The sequence below is a fragment of the Chiroxiphia lanceolata genome, chromosome Z (assembly GCF_009829145.1).
Source record: "Chiroxiphia lanceolata isolate bChiLan1 chromosome Z, bChiLan1.pri, whole genome shotgun sequence".
NCBI classification, from domain to species: domain Eukaryota; kingdom Metazoa; phylum Chordata; class Aves; order Passeriformes; family Pipridae; genus Chiroxiphia; species Chiroxiphia lanceolata.
In genome coordinates, this window is record NC_045671.1 from 54,584,742 (window position 1) to 54,593,457 (window position 8,716).

Sequence of the window (8,716 nt, forward strand, 5' to 3'; positions counted from 1 at the left end):
TATGAGCACAATATCTTGATCATAGCATCATGGACCTCCATGCAATCCTGTTAATGATTGTGTCTCTGTGAAGAACTCAGCAAGGTCTCAATGTCTTTTGGGGTGACATGGCAGAAAGAATACAAATATTCATGCACATGCTGGATGGAGAAAGATTCTCACTTCTGCCAAGTACAAGAGAGTAGAGGAAGAACAACACAAAGTCTCAGTGACCTCTCCAGTCCCTGATCCTGAATTCCAGCTTAGGTCACACTCATAGTCACACCCACCACCCTATACCCACAGGAACCTCTCCAAGGATTAAAGGGAGTTCAAGGGCTCATTTGCACTTCCCCAGAGGCCTCCTACCAGCTACTAAGCCCTGCCAGATCCCAACCTCCCCTCTCCGTTGGACACAGATGGGAGACACACTGCTGGCCATTTTCCAGTGTTGCAGCTTCACTTCTGTGTCTCCTTGGGGCAGTTTTCCTGCGGCACCTGTCACCAGTTTACCAGACAGAAATAAATGGTATTTCAACCAGGGCTAGGATTGATTAAATAACTTTATTTTCCCTACACTATAAAGCTTGAACCTCACTGTAATGAAGCTGTAACAGTGGTAAAACTCTTGATAAATGCTAGCCTAGACAAGTCTAAATGAAACAACAGAAAATGTTTGCGACTGTTCTGATGACTGATTTACATTCATTGGCAGAAGGGTACAGTCTTCCATTTTAAACCTTAATACCATGATTCTTTAATCTTGTCACAGTTTACGTAGCTGAGCTCTTATCTTGATGCCCATCACCAAACCATCTGACATCCCACAAGGATTATATTAACAATAATAAATCTGTCATCTTTTTCATCATGTAGTAGTTGGAACTTGATTAGGAATAATTTTAGGCATTGTTATTCCTGTGTTCCCCTCAGGGAGCAAACACCTCTTGTTGACTGGAACATTAGTAAACAGGAATATGATGAAACAAATTACCACAGTAGAAGAGCTGGGGTGTGAAGCTCAAAGCATTTATAGAAATGCATTAGTCATACCTTGGAAATCAATCAAGAATTTGGGGAAGGAGGGGGCAGAAATCTAGTGAGGTCAAGAGGCAGGCAGAATCAGCTGTAAATTACTTCCCTCCAGATAGTTGACTAACACAGAGGGTATGAGCTGAAACTTGTTTATTTGAACCCTCTGAACCCAATACATGTTTCTGCTGGTTAAATATCTTGAAGGCAAATGCAAGTGGTGAAGGTTACTCCCTATTTACCACCATCAAAAAGCAACATGCTCTCCTGCACCTCTTCACCCAAGGCCGGAACAGGGATGACCAAAGAGACCCCTAAACCTCTGGGAAATACAGGGATGACAGGTGGGAACAGCACTGGAAAACACCCTGTACATCCACTGCGGGTCATGTTTAGGCACCAGATGTTTGGTACAGCCCGGGAGTAAGCAAGGAGAGGAAGGTAGGACAGGCTGCTCTGGGTTTTCTCATTTATTTACTTGTTTCCTGAAAATTCTCAGCTACTCAAGGTGAAAGAAACAAGGGGAATCGGAAGGGTCCTTATCTCCCTCAGCATCTCTCCTCCCTCCTCTTTTCCTTCTCTGCCCATGTCACTTTATCACATTGATACTGATGTCTTCTGTTGCTGGAAACACATATTTCAGCAAAAACTGGAGAAAAATAGAACTAGGCACCAGTGAAACCACCCTTAATGAATGTGGAAAAAAAACCCAGACCAAACCAAAAACACCTTCTTAGAAGAAAAGGTTTAAACAATCTCTAAAACAGTAGGAACTGATTATTTTATCATTCTTTTGTCAGTCAGCTTCTGGGTAGTGAGCATTCAAAATTCTCATCAATGAGATTCATTCCTCTGCAGATATTGTATATATTTTAACATGTTTTCATGATAAAATTTAGGGAAGGAAATACTAGAAGTGAACTCACACAGAAAATTATTTCACTGCATTAATTAACTTCTCAATCACAGTACTAAAGCTGAGCTGTAATGAAGATGTCAAATACTTAAAACTCCTGTAGTGTTGTAAAACCACTTCATGGTCTACTCTCGTTGCAGCTCGGGTCACCTAGAATCAGTCTGTTGATGTCTGCCCCACTTCACAACTGAACTCAGAAGATATTTAAAATTAAAAGCTGCATGTGTTTCCTTCCAGCAACCTGAGGCTGATCCTTCCTTCCTGAGATCAGAATACCTCAAGATACTCTGTTTTACTGTTAGAGTGAAAATATTTGTTCATTTATTCAAAATCCTGACACAAATTTTAACAGGAGGAGGATGAAGGCTGTGTGTAATTGCCAGCTGAAGTAAGAATAGTTTTGGAGTTCAGTTCACAGCAAGGTCACTCCAAAACCAATTTTTTCACAAAAACATTCCTATCTCTATGGTAGTGCATGCTTTCCTTTACTTTCATAGTTATGAATACCAGTGGAAGGAAATAAATGCTCCCTGATGCCCATTTCTCACTGGAAGGGAAGGAGAAAAATAGTAACTTTACCATTTATAGAGCTGATTTAAATTTCCTTCTGGAACCTTCACATGTTAAATACATAAATTCAATTGGATTTATCTCCAAATAAAAATACCTAATTTTTCCAAAGGAAATGCCAAAATGACATTATTCTGTTTGAACTTCTATTTATATGTCATCTCATTTGAGTATATGCAAATAACAACTTGTAGGAGTTTCAGTACAGCAAAAGCTATAAAGCTATAAAGCCAGCTATAAAAAAAGAAACTGTTTCAGACAATGAACTAGTTCTTCAACAACATTAATTACAAATTAGCATTCATCACAGGACTGGAACTTTGTTATTGTTATTTCAAGGGATGATATGAGCATTAGAGAAATAATAGGTTAATATCTATAATAGGTTAATATCTATAATGTAGGATAATTCAGGGAGCTTCTTCAGGAGGAATATGATAAGGTATAAACAAGTTTTGACTAATTATTAACTAGGTTAACATAACACTGTGAGAGAGTGTGTGTGTGTGTGTGTGTGTGTGTGTGTGTTGGATGAAAATACTACTTGCACAAAGTATTGTGAATGTATCATATCTGCAATACTGATTACTCATCTCTGCTTGCAGACAGACTGAAAGTACTTGCTGCGTACCAGTTTAGTCATAGAATCACAGAATATCCTGTGCTGGAAGGGACCCACAGGGACCACCAAAATCGAACTCCTGACCCTGCACAGGAGAGCCCCAAAAACCCCACCATGTGCCTCAGATCATTGTCCAAATGTTTCTTGAACTCAGGCAGGCTTGGTTCCATGACCACGTCTCTGGGAAGCCTGTTCTAGTGGCCAACCCTCCGAGTTGAAAAACCTTTCCTAATATCCAACCTAAACCTCCCCTGACATAGTACCCTAGTGGATTAAGTGGAAAATACAGGGTGCTGGTGATTCAAGTATTGCTGCTTGGTGAATAAATTTTGTTGGGATTTTTAAACACTTTCTGTTCCTTCATGTTGCTGTAGCTTAACCATCTTAAGTAAACTAGAAAATCATGTCTACAATTTAGCTAGTATTAACCCACCATTACACCAGAGGAGTTCTGAGTTTCCCCCACACTGCTTTTTGTGCAAAGTTCACAGGATAAATGGCCTTGACTGAATCCACAATAGCTCCTTCAGTTGTACTTTCTGGCGTTTAACCCACAAATGTCAAGTGACATCATACATCTACACTCACACTTGGCCACTATATAGCTCTATTATACTCTTCTGCGGTTAATAAGCTAAACTTAAGCCCTACATGCAGTACCTCCAGTCATATCCTGGTGATTGGCCAGACGCAGTTCCTTTCCTGGCATCACTATCAGTCAGGAACTACTGATACAGATCATTATACTCACAGTTTTAAAAATGCTTTCCACTTAACTGTTCCACTAACAGTTTGAGGAACCACAGCAACTGGTCCATAGGATGTTTTTCTATTATCTGTTGCATGGAAAACATTATCATGTTGATGGAAAACATCACACTTCTACAGTATTGTTTCAGAACAACTGGAACATTCATATTAAATGAAGGCAGTAACCCTAAGGATCTTCACAGGATACCAGACTTTGTTGACTTTCCTCTTCCTCACAGGCTTATAGGAGTGAAAAAAGCCAGATTCTTTAAAACTGTTGGCATTTATGAATGAATTAGCAGTGTAAAAGTTTTGAGAGCCTCAGATTTATACCTGCAAACCAAGAGTCTGAGGTATCAGTCAAAGATACCATTTCCAGGGCACACAGTTTCTGATGCCTCGCCTTTGGCTGACACGAGCAATGGTAAGAAGCTGAAGTGTTCCAATTCCAAAGCTGCATCCCAGGAAACACAAGAACAGTGCCTTCAGGTCCCCAGCCCTCTGACCACCTGCACACATGATCAGGCTACAATTCTGTTCATAATTTTTACTATATCTATTAAAAGAAGAAAATTGCTAGTCTAACTAGCTGGAGATAGCAAATAGTTCCTACAACAGTGAGCTCTGTTTACTGTTAATAAGTTTGTTTTAAAGTAGTATCACCTTGCTTTTATTTTCAACAGAAAAGCTTTGGATTTGAGCAGACTTCTAAAATATTTAGAACCTCACAGACTACTTGCAGTGGTTAAAAATTACCTCTGAAAAGCCCAATTTTTTTGTGGATATATTCCAAATTAAGTACTCTAAATTTAAAAGTGGAAAGACATAACTGAAGAGGTTATATTTCAAATTTTATAATCCTTTTCAATGTAGACAAAATGCTGCAAAAAAAGAGAAAATACTACTGACCTAATGTTTTCTTTTCCACATCCTGTTGTGTAAAACCCAGTCAAGATCGGGGGAAAAAAGTCCAAAAAACCTCTCTTCAGTTTTCAAACCTCAGAGTGATACAGCTGTAGTACTACTGGGATGAAATTTTCTTTTTCTTCATTCTAACCAGAACCTGTTTAAAGCAGGACTTAAGACTGCACAGCTACAAAATCTGTGCCATAAAATGCAGTCTGTGGTCAGTATTACGAGCCTGCTTTATCCATGCAAGTTATCTCATTAACTTCAATGGGACAACTCGTTTTCTAGGTTGATCTATATTCTCCTGTGTTTGCACAGTTTGTGTTAAAAATATCTATCGAGGGAGAAATGAATTATTAATGAATTATCAGCCTCAATATGCCTTCTATATTTAACAAGATCTGAGTTTAAAATTTTAGCCTTTCACTCTGCTTGTGGAAAACGTATATCCAGGACTGTAACATGTAGAAGGACAGCCTGCCACAGAAGAAGGACAGAACAGGGAGGAAAGAAACCCTCTTTCTTGTAGAAAAGGAAATAGCCTTAGCTAGTGATTTCATGAGAACTTTTGTCCCCTGTGCAGTAAAGTTTTCTCATGTAATTATTTTCACCTTTCTCCAGGTCAATTTAATTAGAAGATCATAATTTTAAATGCCTGGAGGGTATACCTAATATCCGGACTAGTTCAGCCTGGAATCTGTATGCACAGGAAACAGGGACCAAGACAAGGTAGAGGTGTTTAATTCTTTCTTTGCCTCTGTCTTCAACACAGATGATGGACCAGGAGGTCTCACTGCCCTGAGCTGGACGACCATGACTGCGAGAATGATCAGCTCCCAGTCACTCCTGAAATTGTGCAGGATCTACTGCTCCAGCTGCATCCCTACAAATCTATGGGGCCTGATGAGATTCATCCCAGAATCCTCAAAGGGCTGGCTGATGTCATCACAAAATCTCTCTCAATGATTTTCAAGTGGTCTTAGGAATCTGAAGAGGTCCCAGCTGACTGAAAGCTGGTAAACATTGTCCTGATTTTCAAGAAGGCCAAGAAAGAGGAGTCTGGAAACCACAGGCCTGTCAGTCTCACTTCAGTGCTTGGTAAAATCATGGAAAAGATTATTCTGGAAGGTATTGAAAAACACCTGAAAGAATGCAGTTATTGGTCACTGCCAGCTTCCTGAGAGAGAAGTCCTGCTTATCAAAATTGATTTCCTTTTATGACAAGGTAACTGTAGTGGTTTTCTTTGGCTGAGTTTTGGTAGCAGCGGGGGCTACAAGGGTGGCTTCTGTTAGAAGCTTCCTCTGTCTCATGGAACCAATGCCAGCCCGCTCCAGGAGGAACTTCCTGCCACTGGCCAAGGCCAAGCCAATTAGGAGTAACAATCACCTCATGGCTAGGCTTTACGAAAGAAGATTTGGGAAGGGCTCTACCCACATTTGCTACAGGCATGTTGGTGGCTAAAGAGGTCAATGAGAGATAGACAAGATTATTGCAAAAAGCACAGCAGAAAGACTCCTTGGATGGTATCGGCAAGACAGGATTCTTTCTGGGTTGTCTTTTCTCTTTGATGGGGATCCTGCATGCGTTCTCAAAGGAAGCAGCAGCCTTATACATGGTGTGTCTCCAGACTTCCCGACTGGAGGCCAGAATAGACCAGTTATGTTGATCAGTATGGCCAAGGCTGAGATGTTGTTTCAGGGAGTCTTTTTGTATCTTTTCTTCGGGGCTCCTCTCTTGCAGCAGCCAGTGGCAAGTTCACCATAGAGCAAGATCTTAGGGAGGCGGTGGTCCTTCATCCTGGAGACGTGTCTTGCCCAACACAGCTGTGTTCTCAGCAACATGGCCTCAATACTTGTGACTGCTGCTTGTTCTAGAACAGACGTATTAGTCATATAATCTGACCAGTGGATGTTTAGGATTGTACAGAGGCAGCGTTGATGGAAGCGTTCTAGGAGTCCCAGGTGGTGGTGGTAGATGACCCATGATTGGGAACCATATAAGAGAGTATACAGCACTATGGCTTTGTAAACACTGATTTTGGTACTTTTCTTCAAGTGTTTATTTTACCAAACTCTTTTATGGAGTTTTCCAAAAGCACTATATGCCTTTGCTAACCTGTTGTCTATCTCTCCGTCAATCTTACCATCCGAGGAGATGATGCTACCCAGGTAATTAAACTGCTGGACTGATTTGAGCTCTGATTGGCCAATGGTGATATGGGGATGATGGAAGACTTCCTGAGGTGCAGGTTGATAGAGAACTTCCGTCTTCTTCAAGTTGACTTCCAGCCCAAAAAGCTCAGCAGCCTCAGCAAAGCAGGATGTTAAATGCTGCAGAGCTGCTGCTGTGTGGGCCAGAAGGGCATCGGCGTAAAGCAGCTCCCGGACAAGATGATTTAAGGTCTTGGTGTGGGCCTTCAGTCGCCTCAGGTTGAAAAGGCTTCCATCGGTACGATATCGAATGTAGATACCATTCTTCATCAAGGCTCTTTGGAGTATCATGCTGAAAAAGATTGTGAATAGGGTTGATGCAAGAACGCAGCCTTGTTTCACACCATTAGTTATTAGAAAGGGCTCAGAAAGTGTGTCGCCATATCTGACTTGGCCGTGCTGATCCTCATGAAGTGAGATGATCATTTTAAGGAACTTTAGGGGACAACCTAAACATTCCAAAATCTGCCACAGACCTTTTCTGCTCACAGTATCAAAAGCCTTTGTAAGATCAACAAAGGTTGCATAGAGACCTTTATTCTGTTCCCTACACTTCTCTTGCAGTTCTCTGAGAACAAACACCATGTCTGTGGTACTGCCATTGGCTCTGAAACCACATTGGCTTTCAGGAAGAAGTTCTTCTGCTATAGGAGTAACAGTAATGCCTCTGTGATAACATATTTAAGAAAAGAATGTTGTGGCACAGAAAGAATTCCAGCCAGGAAAGAGCAGAGTGAGAACATGGGAACAACAAGGTAGGTACCAAGGTCAATGCAGAAGGAGGAGCAGGAGATGCTCCAGGCACCAGAGCTGAGGCCCCTGCAGCCCATGGTGCAGACCATGGTGGAGCAGCTGTGCCCCTGCAGCCCATGGAGGAGCCCATGCTGGAGCAGGTGGATGCATGAAGGAGGCTGTGACCCCGTGGGAGGCCCAAGATGGAGCAGGGTCCTGCCCAGGACCTGCAGCCCATGGAGAGGGAAGCCCACGCTGGAGCAGGTTTTTCTCGAGTAGGACTTCTGGTCCCTGTGGGGGACCCACATTGGTACAGCTCATTCATGAAGGACTGCACCCCATGGTGGAGTGACCCACAGGACAGCAGTTTGGGAAGAGCTGCTGCCCGAGGGATGGACTCACGCCAGAGAGGTCCATCAAGGACTGTCTCCTGTGGGAGGGACCCCACGGGAGCAGGGGAAGGACTCCTCTCCCTGAGCAGCGGCAGAAACAACAACTGACCGTAACCCCCATTCCCCGTCCTCTTGCACCGCTGGGGGGGAGGAGGGAGAACATGGAAGGAGAGGTGGGGGAAGGTGTTTTTAAGATTGTTTTATTTCTCACTCTTTGGCTCTTATCCTGTTAGTAATGAATTTAAGTACTATCCCCATTTTGAGACTTGTTTTGCCCATGAAGGTAATCAGTAACTGATCTCTCCCAGCTGTTATCTCAACTCATGAATCCTTAGCTGGTTTTTTTCTCTCTTCTCTGTCCAGTTGCAGAGAGAGAGTAAGAAAGTGGCTTTAGTGGGTACCTGGCATCCGGTCAGGGTCAACCCACTACAATAACCCACCTAATTGATCAAGGGAAGCCAGTTGATGTAATCTTTCTGGATTTCAGTTCAATCCTGTCTCTCACAGCATCCTTCTAGACAAAATGTCCAGCAGACAGCTGGATAAACACATCATGTGGTAGGTGAGCAATTGACTCACGGGCCAATCACAGAGAGTAATAGC